The sequence below is a fragment of the Pristiophorus japonicus genome, unplaced genomic scaffold (assembly GCF_044704955.1).
Source record: "Pristiophorus japonicus isolate sPriJap1 unplaced genomic scaffold, sPriJap1.hap1 HAP1_SCAFFOLD_35, whole genome shotgun sequence".
NCBI classification, from domain to species: domain Eukaryota; kingdom Metazoa; phylum Chordata; class Chondrichthyes; family Pristiophoridae; genus Pristiophorus; species Pristiophorus japonicus.
In genome coordinates this window covers 8774244-8796523 of record NW_027253324.1, presented here as the reverse complement: position 1 = coordinate 8796523, position 22280 = coordinate 8774244, and positions in this window count along the sequence as shown.

Sequence of the window (22280 nt, the reverse complement as noted above, 5' to 3'; positions counted from 1 at the left end):
TGTGTGTGTGTGGAAATGTGTGTGGGGGCCTTGCTTACAACTAAGCCCCACACACAATTGAAGCACCCCTCCCCCATTGCCTAGCCTGGGATTGCTGGAGCTACCTGGCTGAAGATGATTTAATAACCCTATTGAACATCGTTGGGAGTGTGTGCCTGTGTGGCTCCAGCTGCACCAGGTGAAGACATAATTCTCCCCTCACCCGAAGACCACACCAAAGACTATTTTTGTTTGCCATCTGGGGATTGCACCCACCCACAGCTGCGAGGGGAGACCTGCCATCGCAGTTTCCCCCCTTCCCACCCCCCACTCTCTTTCTCTGTTACGCTCTGTTTGTCCCCTCTCTTTCTGAGAGCCATTCCTCCCAAATTGATTGGAAAAATATAAAACAATTAAGACAACTGAGCAGAGGGAGCAAGGCCCCTCCCCAATTGTCAACTAGGGGAGAGGTGTGCCTCGTTAAGAGCTCCTCTGCTCAGTCGATAAACGAGGTCATTTAAAGACCATTAAGGCCTGTGATTTTGGGGTGGGTGCAGCCCTTAAAGGGACTCCGTGAATGCGACCCCATCTATGTCGGTGTCAGGGCCAGCGGGGATTATGCGCAGGCGGCATCCACATCCACGGCACCTCCTGCGCCACCTGCTGCCCTGCCACCATTCAGAACTATAACTAAGAAACACGGGGTCAAGAGTTACACTCATCCCACAATGAGCATCGAGGAGTGCGTGCGGGCGATGGCTGGGGTAGTCGGCCCCTCGGCCATTGTCGCAGCCTCCAAGATGTCTGGGAAGGCCGTGTTCTTCCTGGGGTCGGAGCGGGCGGTGTCCCTGGCCCTCGAAAAGGGGCTCACGGTGGGCGGGACGTTCCTGCCGGTGGACCCTCTCGAGGCCACCGCGCAGAGGGTCATTATATCGAACGTCCCGCACTTTGTTCCCGCTGAGCTCCTCCTCCCTCACCTACAACAACTGCGGGAGGTAAGGTCGGGGATTAACCCCATACCGCTCGGCCTCAGGGAGAACAGCCTGCGCCACGTGTTCTCCTTCCACCGACAGCTCTTTGTACGGCTGGCGCGGGAGGAGACGACGGAAGGGCATTTTAATGTGGTGCACGAGGGGACTGCCTACCGCGTCTTCTGGACGTCGGACGGCGTGCGGTGCCATGCCTGTAGGGAGGTAGGGCATGTTCGTAAGAACTGCCCCGCCTCCAAGGCCGCCAAACCATCGAGGGCGGCCAAGGCTTGCGCCGCCACCCCTCCCCGTAGTTGCGTCCGCGTGCCGGGAGCCGTCGGGGCGCGGGCATTGTCGGAGGCCTTTGTTTTCACGGCCTCCAGCGGGGGGGAGGGAGAGCGTCCGACCGGAAAGAGGGCGCGGAACAAGGTGAAACATATAGAGGTGGGTCCCCTCGGTGCGCCAAACAACTTGTTTACCGCGCTCGGGTCAACCTGGTCATCGGCGAGTGTGGGCTGCCCTGAGCCCGTGCCCGAGCCCTTGAACAATACCACAGAGGGGCCCGGGCGCGGGCAAGAAAAGGAAAAGGGGGGGTGGAGCGGGAGGCCTCGGCAGACATGGGGGTCTACCTGCCTCCGCGCACCCCCAGGAAAAAAAGGGAGGCGCCGCTCCAATGTGGTTGAGGGGGAACAACATCCCTCCGCGGAGGAGTCGGTGCCCTCCGCGTGTCCCGCGTCGAGCACCGGCGCCCCCAAACTGCGCCGTAGGCAAAAGGAATCTGTCCCCGGGGAGCGTGAGGCAGTCGAAGCTGCCAGACTCTGCCTCCCGGGGATGGCGTGAAAGATCTGTCCGTCGTTGGCGGCGTGGGGCCAGCGGAGGAATGCCTTGGCGCCGGGCCGAGCGTCCCGGGGACTGAGGCGGGCGGGGCCGAAAAGACCGCACCTGAGCCCGCCCAGCCAATAACCGACTTCCCCCGGGACTTGCTCGACTCGGCACAAACGGAAATGTTGAATTTTAATGATTCTGTACACGCTGGGCCGGGGGGTGGCGGCGGGGAGGGGGAAGAACAACAAACCTCGCCCCTTACTTTGGAGCTGAGGGACTTGGAGGACCTGGAGAATTTCCTAAACCGGGTCTCTCCGTGTTCCCCGGCTCCTGGGGCGGAGGAGGAACCCCTTCCGCTGTCGCTTCCCGACCCAGCACCAATTTTAAAAGAGCCCAGTGTGGACTCCTCTGCCGACGATCCTGGGGGTGGGATCGGGGCAGAAGCAGGGCCGGATGGAGCGGCTTGGCCGTTTACCGTAACTCGTGCGGTCGACGGGCTGGCTGCTCGCGGCAACCTCCCGGAGGGGGACGGGGACTCGGTGGAGGACGCGTGAGATGATCTCGAGTCCATCGCCAGTGAGGCGGTGAATCTGCTCGCGTCCGCCGCTGAGGCCCTCCTCATTCCTGCAAAGGAACTCCGGGACTTTTTGGTCTAGTGCAGGGGTCGCCGCGACCGAGCCCGTCTGGCCCTGGAAAGATGGTCTGAGCTGGGGCTGCTCGTCGCGTCCGTCGGCGCCGCCGCTAAAACCATGGCCGCGGGCGGGCCCTTATCAAGGGCGCAAGGCCTTGAGCTGCGCCGGCTGCAAACATTCCTCGCTGGGCTGCTGAAGGAGTGGAGGTCAACAAACGACTCCACTCCCCCCACCACAATAGGTTAGGTAGAAGTTGCAGTATGCTTTTGTCATGAAGATAACGATAGCCAGCCTCAACGTCAACGGCAGCAGAGAGGCACGCCGTTGATTTAACAATTTTTCGCTCCTGCAGGAGGGGAAATATGCGGAGTGCTACCTGCAAGAAACCCACACTATTCCGGGAGACGAAGCCACGTGGCCCCTGGAATGGCAAGGTGAGCACCGCATGAGCCACCTCACCACCACTTCTAGTGGGGTGGCCATATTGCTGGCCCCACATTTTCAGCCGGAGATCTTAGGGGTCGAGGAGCCCGTGCCAGGCCGCTTGGTGTACGTAACGGTTCGCCAGCGGGACGTGCCGCTCCATCTCGTGAACGTGTACGGCCGTCAGCCCGGCCTGCAGCAAACGCGCTTCTTCGAAGAGGTGTCCGCACTTGGCTCCATTTACGTCGGCGACTGCATTGTCCTCGGGGGGGGTTTTAACTGCACTCTCGAGGCGAGGGACCGCTCCGGTGCCCCGCAGTGCATGACGGCGATGGAGAAGTTGAGGGACCTGGTCGGGTCCTTCGACTTGGTGGACGTCTGGCGAAATCTCCATCCCGACTCCAGCGCCTTTACTTGGGTGAGGCCTGGAGTAGGATGGTCCAGAGTCGACCGGCTTTTTGTGTCTCGGGCATACGTTTCCTGCGTCCCGGCGTGTTCGGACCTCCACCTGGTGAGTACGGAGCTCGCTTCGCTCCGTGCGACGATGGGGTCCGCGTACTGGCATTTTAACAACCAGCTGCTGGAGGACGTGCGGTTCCAGGACTCGTTCCGTCGTTTCGGGCCGACTGGAGAAGGAAGCAGGGGGGCTTCCTCTCCTTGAGGCTATGGTGGGACGTGGGCAAGGCTCACGTCTGCGTATTCTGACAAGAGTACGCGAGGGGGTCGACAAAGAGGCGGGCCGCCAGGGTCGGGCGCCTAGAAAAAGAGGTGCTCGATCTAGAGTCCCGTCTCGGTCAAGTCGTTGGGGACCCGGCCATTACGGACGGTGTACCAAGCGAAGATAGCAGTGCTGAAGGACCTGCAGCTCGTCGGTTCCCGAGGCGCGTTCGTGAGGTCGCGGATCCGGTTCCTGCGGGATCTGGACCGCGGCTCCCCCTTCTTCTACTCGCTTAAAAAAGACAGGGTGTCCGTAAGCAGCTCTTGACGCTGCTGGCCGACGACGGCTCTTGTCTCGGATCCGGAGGGCGTCAACAACAGGACCCGTGAATATTACGGGGCCCTGTTCTGTCAGGAACCGTCCAGCGAGGAAGCGCGTAGAGTTTTGTGGGAGGACCTGTCGTAGGTCGCCCTCGACCGGCTCTCGAAGAGAAAATCCCCGGGGCTGGACGGGCTGACCGTGGAGTTCCACAGGGCGTTCTGGGATGTCCTGGGGGTCGAAAACGCGCGGGTCCTGGGGGAAAGTCTGGCGAACGGGGAGATGCCCCGCTCTTGGAGCAGGGCATTCATCGTCCTGCTGCCTAAGAAGGGCGATCTCCGCCTCCTTAAGAACTGGCGCCCGGTCTCCCTCCTCAGCACGGACTACAAAATCTTCGCTAGGACGATGTCTGCTCGCCTTGGTGCCGTGCTGGACCACATGATCCACCCCGACCAGTCCTACACGGTTCCGGGCCGGACAATCCACGATAACATCCATCTGGTCCGGGACCTCATCCATTATTCCCAGGAGGCTGGTCTGTCAGTCGCCTTCCTATCCCTCGACCAAGAGAATGCGTTCGACAGTGTGGATCACGACTATCTGCTCGGATCTCTGCGCGCTTTCGGGTTCGGGACGCATTTCGTCGCCCGGATCCGACTTTTGTATACCGCCGCGGAGTGTCTGATTAAGGTTAACGGGTCCTTGACGGCGCCCCTTCGCTTATGGAGAGGGGTGCGCCAGGGATGCCCCATGTCAGGCCAGTTATACGCCATCTGCGTGGAGCCTTTCCTGCGCCTCCTGTGGACGAGGTTGACGGGACTGGGTGGGCACGGTTTAATGTTTTTTGTTTACTCCCAAAAAGAATTTCATGCACAAGGACCAATCGTGGAGCTTTGGAGGCGTGTCCTGCTCAGTTGGCTGAGTGAGCAGTGAGGAGAGCAGCTCCTGTTGTAGCTCCTGGCTGGGACTGTGAATCAGCCCACGAAGAGAAGGAAGGAAGGAAGGAGCTTCACCACCAACTTTCACCCAGAGGGAGAGGAGGAAAAAGCAGAAAACTTGAACAACTTTACCATTTCTACAAAGAGATGGAGAGAGGGGGAAAGACCAACAACAACATCCAGTGTGGAAGGAGGGAGACTATCCCATTCTACAGGTGGGTGTATTGGTGCAGTCCCTAAAAGACTTTGTTGTATCGGTGGGGGGAGGAAAGAAGACCAGTCAGGGGCCGGACCTTCGCGGGGGGTGTGTGTCTGTGGAAGTGTGTGTGGGGGTCTTGCTTACAACTAGGCGCCACAAACCTTTGAAGCACCCCTCCCCCATTGCCTAGCCTGGGATAGCTGGAGCTACCAGACTGAAGAAACCATTAATCCACCGTAATTAACATCGTTGGGAGTGTGTGCCTGTGTGGCTCCAGCTGCACCAGGAGAAGACATCTTCTCCCCTCACCCGAAGACCACCCCAAAGACTATTTTTGTTTTGCCATCTGGGGAATGCACCCACACACAGCTGCGAGGGGAGACCTGCCCTCGCAGATTCCCCCCCCCTTCCCACCCCGCTCTCTCTTTCTCTGTTACTCTCTGTTTCTCCCCTCTCTCTCTGAGAGCCCTTCCTCCCAAATTGATTGGAAAAAAAAAATAAAACAATTAAGACAACTGAGCAGAGGGAGCAAGGCCCCTCCCCAATTTTCAACTAGGGGACAGGTGTTCTTCGTTAAGAGCTCCTCTGCTAAGTCTTTTGAACGAGGCCAATTAAGACCATTAAGTCCTGTGATTTTGGGGTGGGTGTAGCGCTTAAAGGGACCCCATGATGGCGACCCCATCCACGCCGGTGTCAGGGCCAGCAAAGACATATGCGCAGGCGGCGTCGACATTTACGGCACGTCCTACGCCTCCTGCTACCCTGCCACCTTTCAGATTGATTACGAGAAAACACGGGGTCAAGAGCAACACTCACCCCACAATGAGCATCGAGGAGTGCGTGCGGGCGATGGCTGGGGTAGTCGGCTCCTCAGCCATTGTCGCAGCCTCCAAGATGTCTGGGAAGGCCGTGTTCTTCCTGGGGTCGGAGCGGGCGGTGTCCCTGGCCCTTGAAATGGGGCTCACGGTGGGCGGGAGTTTCCTGACGGTGGACCCTCTCGAGGCCACCACACAGAGAGTCATCATATCTAAAGTCCCGCCCTTTGTTCCCACTGAGCTCCTCCTCCCTCACCGACAACAACTGGGGGAGGTAAGATCGGGGATCAACCCCATACTGCTCGGCGTCACGGAGAGCGGGGAGGGGAAGAACAACAACCCTCTCCCGCTATTTGCAGCTGAGGGACTTGGTGGACCTGGAGAATTTCCTAAACCAGGTCTCTCCGTGTTCCCCGGCTCCTGGGGCGGAAGAGGAACCCCTTCCGCTGTCGCTTCCCGACCCAGCACCAATTTTAAAAGAGCCCAGTGGGGATTCCTCTGCCGACGATGCTGGGGGTGGAGCGGGCATAGCCAGGGCCGGATGGAGCGGCCGGGCCGTTTGCCGTAACTCGTGCGGTCGACGGGCTGGCTGCTAGCGGCAACCTACGGGAGGGCGACGGGGACTCGGTGGAGGACGCGTGAGAAGATCTCGAGTCCATCGCCAGTGAGGCAGTGGATCTGCTCGCGTCCGCCGCTAAGACCCTCCTCATTCCTGCAAAGGAACTCCGTGACTTTTTGGTCCAGTGCCGGGGTCGCCGCGACCAAGCCCGTCTGGCTTAGGAAAGATGGTCTGAGCCGGTGTTGCTCGTCACTTCCGTCCGTGCTGTCGCTAAAACCATGGCCGCGGGCGGGCCCTTATCAAAGGCGCAAGGCCTTGAGCTGTGCAGGCTCAAAAAGCTCCTCGCTGGGCTGCTGAAGGAGTGGAGGTCAACAAACGACTCCACTCCCCCCAACACAATAGGTTCGGAAGATAACCATAGCCAGCCTCAACATCAACGGCAGCAGAGAGGCACGCCGTAGATTTAACAATTTTTCGCTCCTGCGGGAGGGGAAATATGCGCTGTGCTTCCTGCAAGAAACCCACACCGTTCCGGGAGACAAAGCCATGTGGCTCTTGGAATGGCAAGGAGAGGTCCGCCTGAGCCACCTCACCACCATTTCTAGTGGGGTGGCCATTTTGCTGGGACCACATTTTCAGCCGGAGATCTTGGGGGTCGAAGAGCCCGTGCCAGGCCGCTTGCTGCACGTCACGGTTCGCCTGGGGGACGTGCCGCTCCATCTTGTGAACGTGTACGCCCCTCAGCCCGGCCCGCAGCAAACGAGCTTCTCCGAAGAGGTGTCCGCTCTTGGCTCCGTCGACGTCGGCGACTGCATTTTCCTCGGGGGGGATTTTAACTGCACCCTCGAGGCGAGGGACCGCTCCGGTGCCCCGCAGTGCATGACGGCGATGGAGAAGTTGAGGGACCTGGTCGGGTCCTTCGATTGGTGGACGTCTGGCGAAATCTCCATCCCGACTTCAGCGCCCTGACTTGGGTGAGGCCTGGAGTAGGATGTTCCAGAGTCGACCGCATTTACGTGTCTCAGGCGTACGTTTCCTGCGTCCCGGCGTGTTCGGACCACCACCTGGTGTGGGCGGAGATCGCTTCGCTCCGCGCGAGGACGGGGTCCGCGTACTGGCATTTTAACAACCAGCTGCTGGACGACGTGCGGTTCCAGGACTCGTTCCGTCGTTTCTGGGCCGGCTGGAGAAGGAAGCAGGGGAGCTTATCCTTCTTGAGGCTATGGTGGGACGTGGGCAAGGCTCACGTCCACGTCTTCTGTCAAGAGTACGCGAGGAGGTCGACCAAGAGTCGGGCGGCCAGGTTCGGGCTCCTAGGAAAAGAGATGCTCGACCTAGGGTCCCGTCTCGGTCAAGTCGTTGGGGACCCGGCCCTTACGGACGGTGTACGAAGCGAAGAAGGCCGCGCTGAAGGACCTGCAGCTCGTCGGGTCCCGAGGCGCGTTCGTGAGGTCGCGGATCCGGTTCCTGCGCGTCTGGACTATGGCTCCCCCTTCTTCTACTCACTGGAAAAAAGACAGAGTGTCCGTAAGCAGCTCTTGACGCTGCTGGCCGACGACGGCACTCTCGTCTCGGATCCGGAGGGCGTCAACAACAGGGCTCGTGAATATTACGGTGCCCTGTTCTCTCCGAAGCAGTCCAGCTAGGAAGCGCGTAGAGTTTTGTGGGAGGACCTGCCGATGGTCAGCCCGGAGGGCGCCGAAAATCTTGAAGCTCCACAAAGCCTGGCAGAGCTGACCGGTGCCATCGACCGGCTCTCGAGGGGAAAATCCCCGGGGCTGGACGGGCTGACCGTGGAGTTCCACAGGGCATTCTGGGACGTGCTGGGGGGCGACTACGCGCGGGTCCTGGGGGAAAGTCTGGCGACCGGCGAGATGCCCCTCTCTTGCCGCAGGGCAGTCATCGTCCTGCTGCCTAAGAAGGGTGATCTCTGCCTCCTTAAGAACTGGCACCTGGTCTCCCTCCTCAGCACGGACTTCAAGATCTTCGCCAGGGCGATGTCTGCTCGCCTTGGTGCCGTGCTGGACCACATGATCCACCCCGTCCAATCCTACACGGTCCCGGGCTTGACAATCCACGATAAAATCCATCTGGTCCAGGACCTCATCCATTATTCCCAGGAGGCTGGTCTGTCGGTCGCATTCCTATCCGTCGACCAAGAGAAGGCGTTCGACAGGGGGGATCACGACTATCTGCTCGGAACTCTGCGCGCTTTCGGGTTCGGGACGCATTTCTTCGCCTGGATCCGACTTTTGTACGCCGCCGCGAAGTGTCTGATTAAGGTTAACGAGTCCTTGATAGCGCCCCTTCGCTTTGGGAGAGGGGTGCGCCAGGGATGCCCCATGTCCGGCCAGTTATACGCCGTCTGCGTGAAGCCTTTCCTGCGGCTCCTGCAGACGAGTTTGACGGGACTGGCTCTGCAAGTGCCGGGCGTGGAGTTCGTCCTCTCGGCTTATGCCGATGACGGGCTCCTCGCAGTAGAGGATCCCGCTCACCTGCGGAGGATGCGTGAGTGCCAGGAGATTTACTCGGCCGCATCCTCCGCCACAATCAACTGGGAAAAATGTTCCGGACTCCTGGTGGGTCAGTGGCGGGTGGACTCCCTGCCGGAGGAGCTCAGGCCTTTTCCCTGGAGCACGACCCATCTCCTTTATCTAGGAGTCTACCTTAGCCCCGACGAGGAAGCCTGGCCGGCGAACTGGCAGGAGCTGGAGTCCAAGGTCGCCGCTCGCCTGGGCGCTGGACAGGACTGCTCCGAGTGCTGTCCTACAGGGGTCGAGCGCTAGTCATAAACCTGCTGGTGGTCGCCATGTTGCGGTACCGGCTTGTCACTTTGACCCCTCCATCTGCGTTTGTCGCCAAGATGCAGAAGAAGCTGGTGGACTTCTTCTGGAACAACAGGAAGCACTGGTTCTCTATGGCGGTCTTGAGACTCCCGCTTGGGGAGTGCGGTCAGTCGTTGGTGTGCGTCAGAACCCAGCTCGCGACTTTCCGTTTTCACACCCGACAGAGATACGTTTACGTCGAGCCCCCTCCTAGGTGGCGTGCTCTGGCGACGTATTTCTTCCGCCAGCAGCACGGCCTCAATTATGACACGCAGCTCCTGTTTGTGAGTGTGGGGGGCGTCAGGACCGCCCTCCGGGAGCTGCATGTCTTTTACAAGGAACTCATCAGGGTCTGGAACAAAGTCTCCACCAAGCACAGCTCTCCAGCGGCTGGAGTGGTGGCCGTCCTGCAGGAGCCGCTGCTCGGGAATCCGTACCTCAAAGACCAAGTTTTTAGGTGGCGGTCGGATGAGAGTGCTGTGCCTGGTGAGGTGACCAGGGTCAGGGACCGGCTCGATGGCAGAGGAGCGGGCTGGATGGCGCCAGACCGGCTGCCGCAGCGCCTGAATTCTGCCAAAGTCCGCCACGCGGCCGATGCCATTGAGTCGCTAAAAATAGCTCTGGGCCCCGACTCTGTTAGGTGCATCGAGGAGGCTCAAGCATGTGGGGGGATCCCGTCCGAACTGACCCCCATGCGGACGGAATTCCTCATCGATGCCAAACCCCGGAACCTCCCTCGGGGGCCGGCGCCTCACAACTTGAGTCGCCTCGGCGAAATCCCCTCCATGCCTTTCAGTTCCGCGCGGAGGGGTTACCTGTACGGGCGGCTCCTGCACACTCTCAACTTTGCCATCCTCGCCTGCCGTCCGGACACGCCATGGCGTACCATCTTGCCGTCCGGAGGAGGCGTGGGTCCCCGATGAAGGGCACTCTACATGGGAGTCCTCTCATTATTTATCGGGGATTTGACCTGGAGGGTGGTGCACGGATCAGTGCCGTGCAATAAATTTTTAAGCAATTTCTGAGGTCTGGAAGAGTCCGTGTTCCATGTTTTTATGGAATGAACGAGGTTGCAGCCCCTGTTTTATTATTTAAAGGGGCTTCTCCTGAAATTCTGTCTGCACTTCAGTCCCACACTCCTGATCTTTGGGCACCCTGTGCGGAGGGGAGCGGGTAGGTTCGAGTGCCTCCTCGTAGGACTGATCGTGGGCATGGCCAAGGGTGCCATCAGCCGGTCCAGGCAGCAGGCGGTTGAGGGGATCGTTCAACCTGACTGCCTGCCTCTCTTCCGCGCGTACATCCTCGCCAGGGTGTCCTTGGAGATGGAGCATGCGGTGTCCATCAGTAGGCTCGAGGCCTTCCGCGAGAGGTGGGCACCGGAGGGACTGGAGTGCATCGTCATGCCCGGCAACCAAATTTTAATTTGATTTTATGTTTTTAAGTTAATTTGATTTAATTGCCGGTGCTATTAGTGTCCCCCTCCCCTTTTATAGGGGGCACTTGAAGAAAAAATTCGATTCTGTGCCAAAAAAAAAAAGAAAAACCAAAATGGCATTGTAAATGTTGGTGTTTCCCCCAGATCGGAGGGCACGGTTCAATGTTTTTCCGTTAACTCCCTAAAAGAGTTTCATGCACAAGGTCCCCATGTCCCTCTGCACCGCAGCATGTTGTAATTTCTCCCCATTCAAATTATATTCCCTTTTACTATTTTTTTTCCCAAGGTGGATGACCTCACACTTTCCGATATTGTATTCCATCTGCCAAACCTTAGGCCATTCGCTTAACCTATCCAAATCTCTTTGCAGACTCTCTGTGTCCTCTGCACAACTCGCTTTCCCTCTAATCTTTGGGTCATCTGCAAATATTGTTACACTACACTCTGTCCCCTCTTCCAGGTCATCTATGTATATTGCAAACAGTTGTGGTACCAGCACCGATCCGTGTGGCACACCACTAACCACCGATTTACAACCTGAAAAGGACCCATTTATCCCGACTCTCTGCATTCTGTTCGCCAGCCAATTCTCGATCCATGCTAATACATATCCTCTGACTCCGCGTACCTCATCTTCGGAAGTAACCTTTTGTGTGGTACCTTATCGAATGCCTTTTGGAAATCTAAATACACCACATCCATCGGTACACCTGTATCCACCATGCTCATTATATCCTCAAAGAATTCCAGTAAATTAGTTAAACATGATTTCCCCATCATGAATCCATGCTGTGTCTACTTGATTGCACTAAGCCTATCTAGATGTCCCGCTATTTCTTCCTTAATGATAGTTTCAAGCATTTTCCCCACGACAGATATTCAACTAACCGGCCTATAGTTAACTGCTTTTTGTCTGCTCCCTTTCTTAAACAGAGGCGTTACATTAGCTGCTTTCCAATCCGCTGGTATCTCCTCAGAGTCCAGAGAATTTTGGAAGAATATAACGAATGCATCTGCTATAACTTCCGCCATCTCTTTCTTACCCTGTGATGCATTTCATCAGGACCAGGGAACTTCTCTACCTTGAGTCCCATTAGCCTGTCCAGGATTACCCGCCTCGTGATAGTGATTGTCTCAAGGTCCTCCCTATCCACATTCCTGTGACCAGGAATATCTGGCATGGTTTTTGTGTCTTCCACTGTGAATACCAAAGCAAAATAATTGTTTAAGATCTCAGCCATTTCCACATTTCCCATTATTAAATCACCGTTCTCATCTTCTGAGCGACCAACATTTACTTTAGTCACTCTTTGCCGTTTTCTATATCGGTAAAAGCTTTTTCTATCTGTTTTTATGTTTTGCGCAAGTTTAATTTCATAATCTATCTTTACTTTCCTTATTGCTTTCTTAGTCATTGTTTTGCTGGCGTTTAAAATTTTCCCAATCTTCTAGTTTCCCACTAACCTTGCCCACCTTATACGCATTGGTTTTTAATTTGATACTCTCCTTTATTTCCTTGGTTATCCACGACAGGTTATCCCTTCTCTTACTGCCCTTCTTTTTCACTGGAATATATTTTTGTTGTGCACAATGAAAGAGCTCCTTAAAAGTCCTCTGCTGTTCCTCAATTGTGCCACCGTTTAGTCTGTGTTCCCAGTCGACATTAGCCAACTCTGCCCTCATCCCACTGCAGTCTCCTTTGTTTCAGCATACTACGCTCGTTTGAGACACTACTTCCTCACCCTCAATCAGTACTACAAATTCAACCATACTGTGATCACTCATTCCGAGAGGATCTTTTACTAGGAGATCGTTTATTATTCCTGTCTCATTGCACAGGACCAGATCTAAGATAGCTTGCTCCCTTGTAGGTTCTGTAACATATTGTTCTAAGAAACAATTCCGTATGCATTCTATGAATTACTCCTCCAGGCTAACCCGTGCGATTTGATTTGACCAATCAATATGTAGGTTAAAATCCCCCATGATTGCTGCCGTTCCTTTTTCACATGCCTCCATTATTCCCTTGATTATTGCCCACCCCACCGTCAAGTTATTATTTGGGGGCCGATAAACTACGCCCACCAGTGACTTTTTCCCATTACTATCTCTAATCTCTACCCACAATGATTCAACATTTTGTTCTTTAGAGCCAATATCATCTCTCACAACTGCCCTGATATCATCCTTTATTAACAGAGCTAACCCACCTCCTTTCCCTTCTTGTCTATCTTTCCGAATTGTCAGCTACCTCTGTATGTTTAATTCCCAGTCTTCGCCACCCTGCAACCACGTTTCTGTAATGGCTACCAAATCATACCCATTTGTCATCATTTGTGCCGTCAATTCATTTACTTTATTTTGAATGCTGCGTGCTTTTAGGTAGAGTGTTTAATACTAGTTTTTATACCGTGATTTTTAGTTTTGACCCCTCCTGCAGCACCTTTATATTCATACATATTGTCCCTTCCTATCACCTTGTGGTTTACACTTACCCCAGTGCTACTCTGCTCTGTTGCTTCCTGCCTTTTGCATTCTTTCTTGGGGTCCTATTTATCTGCGCTCTCACCCACTCTAACTAGCTCAGAGTCCTCTCCTGCGATCTGAATACTCCTCGCATTGAGGCACCGAGCTTTCAGGCTTGCCTTTTTATTACACTTTAACCCTTTATAATTTTGCTGTACAGTGGCACTTTTTGGTTTTTGCCTTGGGTTTCTCTGCCCTCCACTTTTACTCATCTCCTTTCTGTCTTTTGTTTCTGTCTCCATTTTGTTTCCCTCTGTCTCCCTGCATTGGTTCCAATCCCCCTGCCATATTAGTTTAATTCCTCCCCAACAGCACGAGCAAACAGGACATTGGTTCCGGTCCTGCCCAGCTGCAGAACGTCTAGTTTGTACTGGTCCCACCTCCTCCAGAACCGGTTCCAATGCCCCAGGAATTTGAATCTCTCCCTGCTGCACCACTGCTCAAGCCACGAATGCATCTGAGCTATCCTGCGATTCCTACTCTGACTAGCACGTGGCATTGGTAGCAATCCCGAGATTACTACTTTTGTGGTCCAACTTTTTAATTTAGCTCCTAGCTCCTTAAATTCATCTCGTAGGACCTCATCCCTTTTTTTACCTAAATCTTTGGTACCAATGTGCACCACGACAACTGGCTGTTCGCCCTCCGTTTTAGAATGTCCTGCACCCACTCCGAGGCATGCTTGACCCTTGCACCAGGGAGGCAACATACCATCCTGGAGTCTCGGTTGCGGCCGCAGAAAAGCCTATCTATTCCCCTTCCAATCGAATCCCTATCACTATCGCTGTCCCACTCTTTTTCCTGCCCTCCTGTGCAGCAGAGCCAGCCACCGTGCCATGAACTTGGCTGCTGCTGCCCGGCCCTGATGTGTCATCCCCCTCAACAGTACTCAATGTGAGGCCAACGTGATATCCGCTGCACTGCAGCCCTTCAAAGGGCGAGAAACCACTGAAAACAAAGGATGAGCTCACAAATATTACGGGCAGTGCAGTCTGGTCAACGTCAAACCCTCCTTTATTATTCAGCAGTGGCATGAACGGGAGTCAGAATTAACAAAGTTTAATTAAAGATACAAATACAAGCAACACTTGCACATCTTTTCAGTGTAAAATTCTTTCACTTTATTTGAAATGCTACTGCGTTGAATCTGAAAATACGCATGTTGGGATTTTATCTTCACTACTGATTGTATTTTGTGTGCATGGCAGGAATAACTGGTGCTGTTAAATTTGATAAAAGTTGCCCCAGATTCGTGGTGTCATCGACAATGAAGATTTTGAACCAGAAAGCTCTAATACAGTGAGTAAAATGGGATATGGTTTTCGAGTAAAGATGCAAAGCACAGGACAAATGATTGAAGTATGGACTGTTCCTGAGTTAGCATTTGTTTGATGGTGCAAAAGAAGGTGAGGGATTAATTAATGATGGTTTCCCGTGAAAGCAAGAGAAAAGTTTAAGAAGAAACCATACGGTGCCTGTCAGGTGAGCGCTGCTTGTGATACCTGGTGGGAATGGGCAGGGATTTTAAAGCCCCTTGTATTACAGAACCTTCATATAGACGAACATCTCCAGTTCATTGTGTAGGTATCATGGTGCAACGGTAGTGTGTCTGACTCCAGATCCGAAAGTTGCGTGTTCAAATTACTTCGGGGTCACTCATCTTTTGGATATTGTTCTTCCAGAATTAATATTTCTTTTGCTGTTTGGCAATAACCAGACCCTTCATCCAAGGTCTGTCTCACTCTTTCCCCGGTGTCATGGAGAGACTTTTTATTATTTAAAAAAATACTTTATTCGTATAAAAATTTGTACAGTACATTCAAAAGCAGTTCAGTACATTTAGCTGCGGTCAGTAATCCCATACACTACATTTGGGTGCTGACGGCAGTTCCTGTCGATATTTTCTCTTGCTTTTCAGTTCCAGTACAATTCGGTACAATACGGGATACCTTGTAGTACATTCAACAAATTACATCATAAGTGTCACAATACAGTACATGGAATGGGTGACGGTACAGTGACACTTTTTTTCAACGTGCATCACGAAACAGACCTGACATTGTACATGGCACGACATAGGGGTTTATAGATCATGGTGCACCATGTACACAATAAAGAAGTTACAAGTACGGCCCGAGGGGAGTTTTATACTGATTCCTGCCCAAGGGTTTACCGTGTCAGAAGGGCTTTAAACTGTGGCTCTTCCGCACCCTGCCTTTGCGGCAACTACACCAATTTTAAGTGCGTCCCTGAGCACGTAATCCTGGATCTTGGATTGCGCCAGTCTGCAACACGCAGACGTGGACATCTCCTTGCTCTGGAAGACCAGCAAGGTTCGGCAAGACCAAAGAGCATCTTTGACTGAGTTGATGGCCCTCCAGCAGCAGGTGATGTCTGTCTCGGTGAGTGTCCCTGGGAACAGCCCGGAGAGCACAGAGTCCTGTGTTACGGATCTGCTCGATGTCAACCTCGACACAACCACTGCATCGCTTTTCAAACTAGGTTCCCTGATGGTCTAGTGGTTAGGGTTTGGCGCTTTTACTGCTGCGGCTCGTGTTCGATTCCCGTTCAGAGAAATTATACTTCTAATTCAAAACCTTATAAAAAAATAGTTCCTCATTTTACACATCTTTATGCATCTCCGATGTAAAAAAAATAGAAGCATTGATTTAAACATCATGAATTAATTCATAAAATTCGATTGTCATATGATATATTTTTCTCTGAGCATATGAGGAACTTTTCTCCCGATTCGATTGGGTTTAATTCTGGTAATCTAGTACTGAAAATGGAGATGTATCCGCAGTGAAGCGGTTAACACGTTCGCCTCACATGCAAATCATAGACACCATCAGAGGTAATCTCTCGGGATCCAGGAAGACTTGCTTCCACTCCCAAAGTGAGCCTTTTGATGGCTGAACAGTCCGATACGTGAGCCACAGACCCTGTTGCAGGTGGGACAGACATCTGTCGAGGGAAGGGGTCGGTGGGACTTGTTTGCCGCGTGCTCCTTCCGCTGCCTACGCTTGGTCTCTTCATGCTCCTTGCGTCGAGACTCAAAAAGCTCATCGCCCTCCCGGATGGACTTTCTCCACCTCGGGCGGCCTGCGGTCACGGTCAGTGGTGATGTCGCACTTTACCAGGGAGGCTTTTTTGGTGTCCTTGTAACGTTTCCGCTGTCCTCCTTTGGCTCGTTAACCCTGAAGGAGCTCCGCATAAAGATGTAAAAATAAACACGTAAGGATTAGGGGCCGGAGTTGGCCATTCGGCCCCTCGAGCCTGATCCACCATTCAAGAAGACCCTGGCAGTTCTTCAACAGCAAGTTTAAACATCTGGGACGGAGCCAACAGGCGCCTGGCTGGAATGAGTGATAAAAACCTGCGTGGGACAGAAGCTTGACTAGCTCAGTCGGTAGAACATGAGACTCTTAATCTCAGCGTCGTGGGTTCCAGACCAACGTTGGGCCATTTTTTTTTCATTTAATGTTGCTTTCATGGAAAACCTCTGACCGAAACGGCACAAAACAAAAATGTTCCTTTCAAAGTCATTAAACTCCGAAATTTCCACGACCCACGAATCTCCTGAATCAGATGCCTCTAGTTTTGCCGACTCAATCCATGTCCCTTTGCAATGTTGTGCTCCCACCCGCACTATGTAATGTGCCACTAACTTATCGAATCATGGAATGGTTACAGAACGGAAGGCCATTCCGCCCATCGAGCCCGTGCCGACTCTCAGCGAGTCCCACTCCCCCGCGCGTTTCCCGTAGCCCTGCAACTGTTTTTCCTTCAGACAATTATCCAACTCCCGTCTGAAAGATAAGATTGAGTCTGCCTCCACCGCCCTTTTATGCCGTGCATTCCAGATCCTAACCACTCGCTGCTAAATGGCGACCTCCTTTTACTGTGTGTAAAGTCTGGGAAACACTCAATCAATTATTGCCACACTCACAGCCTTCCTAAATATCGCACCGTAAAACCTTCCATTCTCGTAAAACCAGCTCCTGATGAATCGGCCAGTTGTGTAGGTTAGAGCTCTGGTTATATACCTAACATGACTTTCATCACAGTGTTTCTGTAGTGTAGTGGTTATCACGTTTGCTTCACACGCGAAATGTCCCCAGTTCCAGCCCAGGTAAAAATATCATTTTGGAGACTCTTTTTGCTGTGAAATAAATTCAACAAAAGTCGCCCCAGTTTCCTTGTCGCACGAGCACTGGACATTTTAACCCCTCTCCAACATACAGAGTGAGTAAAGTCAGATAGGGGAGAAAACTTCATCAATGATTCAAAATCCTTAAATAATTAAAGTTCAGTTATTGAAGTTTCCACTGTCCCTCAGCAACAATTCTGCAAAACAACGCTGTCGGTGAATGAATGGGGAATAAAACAAATAATCTTCACCCATCCCTATCCCCCGACACACAGGTTAATTAGTTCCATATCATTATATTAAAGATTTTGAATGAAAGAGTTTATTCTGAATCCGGGCTCCCTCTGTGAGCACCGCACCACTAAAAGAGCAGGAAACACATTAAAGAGTTGACCACAATTGCTGACATTTCTTAGCTTTTTTCTTGTGTTTTTTCAGCTCTTCGTCCTTTTCAGCTCCTGACTGCAGATATTTCTGTGATTAAACCTGAACACAATGCAATGTCTGTCTCACTGTTTCCCCGGTGTCAGGCAGAGATACGCCTGTTCCCCTCAGTTATTTCATGTGACAGGACACAAAAGTTCAAAATCAACTTGCACGTGGCCACACACAGCTCTGAATAACCAGGATGGCCGAGCGGTCTGCGGTGCTGCGTTTAGGTCACTGTTTCGTCTGGAGATGTGGGTTCATGTCCCACTTCTAATATTATCTTTGAACCAAAAACTAATGTGTGATAAAATGGAACAAGAGCATTCCGGGGTGTATTGTCACATGATGCAAGCTACCTCGGACCCGGAACAAAGCTCCCTGCACATCGAGCACAGGCTCAGGAAAACCCCGAGGGAGAGGATATCCCGGTCACTGGGCCTTCCAGAAACACTGAACAAGTGCCCGGTCTGAAACTTTCCACAGTAACAACTTGTCACTGGAGCTTCCAACAATCAGGATGGGCCAAGCGGTCTCAGGTGCTGTGTTCAGGTCACAGTCTCATCTGGAGATGTTGGTTTAAATCCCACTGCTGACATTCGGTGTTTTTAATTACAAACTCATTTGTTTGGCCACCACTCTCAAGTGCTTTAGGACATCCATTGCCTGTTGGCAAATGACCCCACTTCAATTACAAACAATGATATTAAAGTTACTTCTCAAACCGGGAATCGATCCTGGATGGCTGTAGCGAAAGGAATGGTTTTGTGAAGCATTGAAATGTGCCCTCTAAATATCTCGCACTGCTCATTTAAAAACACGGTTATAATTTGTTTCAGTGCAAAAGAAGGCAGGCTCGAAGGGCCAAATCGCCGACTCCTGCTCCTGGTTCTTGTGTTCTTATACAGAGCACAGAACAAATGATCAAATGATCAACTCTCCCTCAATTCGCATTTCTTTCATTGTGCAAAAGAAGATTATGGGTTCATTAATGATGTTTTCCTGTGAAAGCACCATAAAAGTTTAAGGAAAATAATTCACCCAACATGGGGCTCGAACCCACAACCCGGAGATTAAAAGTCTAATATTTTACTGACTGAATTAGCCGGGCCTGTTTAAGTTGCATCTTCCTGTCGCTGATTGCTGCCAGGCGCCTGTTGGCATCGCCCCGTGGGTTTATATCGAGCTTCAAACCACGAAACCAGTTCTCCTGAATTTCAAGGCTTGTACGTGGATCAATCTTCAAAAGCCGTGTCATTAACCACAGCTGGGCCGTCAATTTTCTGATCTCAAAGTGCTTTCAGTCCTTGTCAATATCTCTTGTCTATTTGCCAGTGTTTCCCGATTCTGTCGGTCTCTCTGGCTCTTTAATTGTGTGTGGTCATCTGCAGGTTGATTCTCGAAGAATGCCTGTGTTTGTGTCTTCAACAACAATAGAAAATGTTTCTTATATATTTCTTACGTTCTCTCCAATGCCTTGCTATCCTTCCTAAATTGTGGTGCTCAGAACTGTAAACAGTTCTCTAAATGAGGCCTAACCCGGGATTGAAAAGGTATGGTATAACTTCCTCGCTGGTGTCCTCTATTTCACTCCATATAAAGCCAAGGGCCCTGTATTCTTTTTAAATAACTTAGCAAATTATCTTCCCAGCTTCAAAGATTTCTGTGTAACAAACACTCAATCCTTCTGCTTCCCTTTTAACACAATACCATTCAGTTTATGTTTTCTCATATCACCTCCCTTTGTTTTCGAGACCTTACACACAGGTACAGGAGGAGGCCCATCAGCCCTTTGAGCCTGTTACACAGGAACAGGAGGAGGCCCTTTCTGCCCCTTGAGCCTGTTACACCAGGAACAGGAATAGGCCCATTCAGCCCCTCGAGCCTGTTGCACAGGAACAGGAGGAGGCCCATTCAGCCCCTAGAGCCTGATACACAGGAACAGGAGGAGGCCCATTCAGCCCCTCTAAACGGTTACACAGGAACAGGAGGAGGCCATTCATCCCTTCGAGCCTGTTACACAGGAACAGGAGGAGGCCCATACAGCCTGTCGAGCCTGTTACACAGGAACAGGAGGAGGCCCATTCAGGCCCTCGAGCCTGTTACACAGGAAAAGGTGGAGGCCATTCAGCCCCTCAAGCCTGTTACACAGAAACAGAAGGAGGCCATTCAGCCCCTCGAGCCGGTTCCGCCATTCAATGAGATCATGGCTGATCTGTGAGCAAACTCCATATACCCGCCTTTGGCCCATATTCCTTACTACCTTTGGTCAAAATGCTATGTAAAATGAACAGCTGACCCAGCACCAACTGCCCTTTGCAGAAGGAGATCCAAACCCCTCCCACACTGTGTGTGTAGGAATGTTTACGAATTTCACTCCTGAAACATCTGGCTCTAACATTTAGATTATGGCCCCAAGTCTGCGACTCGCCAACCAGCGGGAATCATTTCTCTCTATCTAATCTATCTGTCCCCTTATTATCTTGAAAATTTTGATCAAATCACTGCTCGACCCTCTAATTTCCAGTGGGTGTAATCTCATATCTTAATTTAAACATTGGAATCCAGGTATCATTCTGGGAAACCGACACAGTGCTCCCTCCAAAGCCGATATAGCCTTCCTAAGGCAAGTTCAGTTAAAACTGAATAAAGGGACGGGTCTTACTCGATTTAATCTGATGGTTTCCAGCAGGCATTTGGTAAGGTCCCACACATCATCATCATCCAATCAAAGGGTGGAAGATGCATGTGGGTGGATTGTTTTAACGTGGTGTGACCGTTGCACACCAGCCACCACACGGGGTTGACAGAACGAGGCCTGAGTCCAGTGGCAAGGGTAAACTAGGACGGCTGGAGACCTGCCCTGCTGCACGTCATCAAAACCAAGGTCGCCGTTTGTTGCGTGGGCAGGAACATCGGCGGGAGCCAGGTACAGCGGAGGAGCGGGAAGGTCAGTGTGGAGGAACGGTGAGAGGTCGTGGTGGAGGAGCGATGAGAGATCGTGGTGGTGGAACGGTGAGAGGTCGTGGTGGAGGAACGGCGAGAGATCGTGGTGGAGGAACGGTGAGAGATCGTGGTGGAGGAGTGACGAGAGATCATGGTGGAGGAACGGTGAGAGATCGTGGTGGAGGAACGGTGAGAGATTGTGGCGGAGGTGCGGCGAAGGTTAAACACAAGGGATGTTGGCAGAAATCAAAGTTGAGGCAACGTTTGTGTTGTGAATATGTAAAGCATGCACTCCCATGTTCCGCCACCAGGGAGCTCATCCCCTGAAGTCCCAAGGGATACCAGCAGCACTTGGGAGCAGTGTATTTAAGCCGGCCCCTAAGGCCAGTTCCTCACTCTGGAGTGTTTTATGAAAGACTGAGGTCACTGTTACTTTAACCTCCCTGTGTGCAGCACCATCTGTGTTAGGAGCACAATAACTGGCGACGAGTATACGAATCCAACACAAACTTGCAGCAAACTGTGGGCATCCTGGAGAAGTTCACGGAGGGTGAGGACTGGGAAGCCTATGTCGAATGGTTGGACCAGTACTTTTCAGCCAACGAGCTGGACGGATAAGGAAGTGTTGCAAAATGAGAGTGGTCCTCCTTACAGTCTGTGAGGCTCAGACCTACAGCCTCATGAATAATCTTCTGGCTCCGGTGAAACCCACAGATAAATCGTAAGAGGAGCTGTGTACACTGGTTCGGGAGCATCTTAACCCGAGGGAGAGCGTGCTAAGGCGAGGTATCGGTTCTACACGTGCCAGCGATCTGAAGGTCAGGAAGTGGCGAGCTACATCGCCGAGCTAAGGCGACTTGCAGGATAATGTGACTTTGATGGTTACCTGGAGCAAATGCTCAGAGACTTTTTTGTATTGGGCATTGGCCACGAGACCATCCTACGAAAACTTTTGGCTGTAGAGACACCCACCCTCAGTCAGGCCATTGCGATAACACAGGTATTTATGTGCACCAGTGATAACACCAAACAAATCACTCAGCACACAAGTGCTAGCAATGTTCATAAATTAACTGGAACTGTGTTTGTGAGCAGAAATGTACAGGGCAGAAACCACGAGTCTGCAACTGCCAGGACGCCTCAGGTGACCCATATGACTCAGAGTCCCGAAAAAAGGATGAATGCAAGGCAATTTACACCTTGTTGGTGTTGTGCCCGCTTCCTTTCAGCCTATTCATGCCGCTTCAAAGGGTATGTTTGCAAGAGCTGTGGAACAATGGGGCATCTCCAACGACCTTGCGAATGAGCTGCAAGCTCTGCAAAACCTGCTAACCACCATGTGGCAGAGGAAGATCGGTCCATGGTCCATGGTGGATCAAAGCAATTTCGAGCCTCAGAGAGAGGAGGCAGATGCTGAAGTACACGGGGTGCACACATTTTCGACGAAATGTCCACCTATGATGCTGAATGTAAAATTGAATGGCTTACCCGTACACCAAAGAGCTTACCACTGTCCTGGGCAGCGCCATGGTCAAGGTCGCCGACGAGGGCACGGTGCATGAACTGCCACTCTGGATTGTCCCGGGCGATGGTCCCACACTGCTTGGAAGGAGCTGGCTGGGCAAAATCCGCTGGAACTGGGATACCATCCGAAC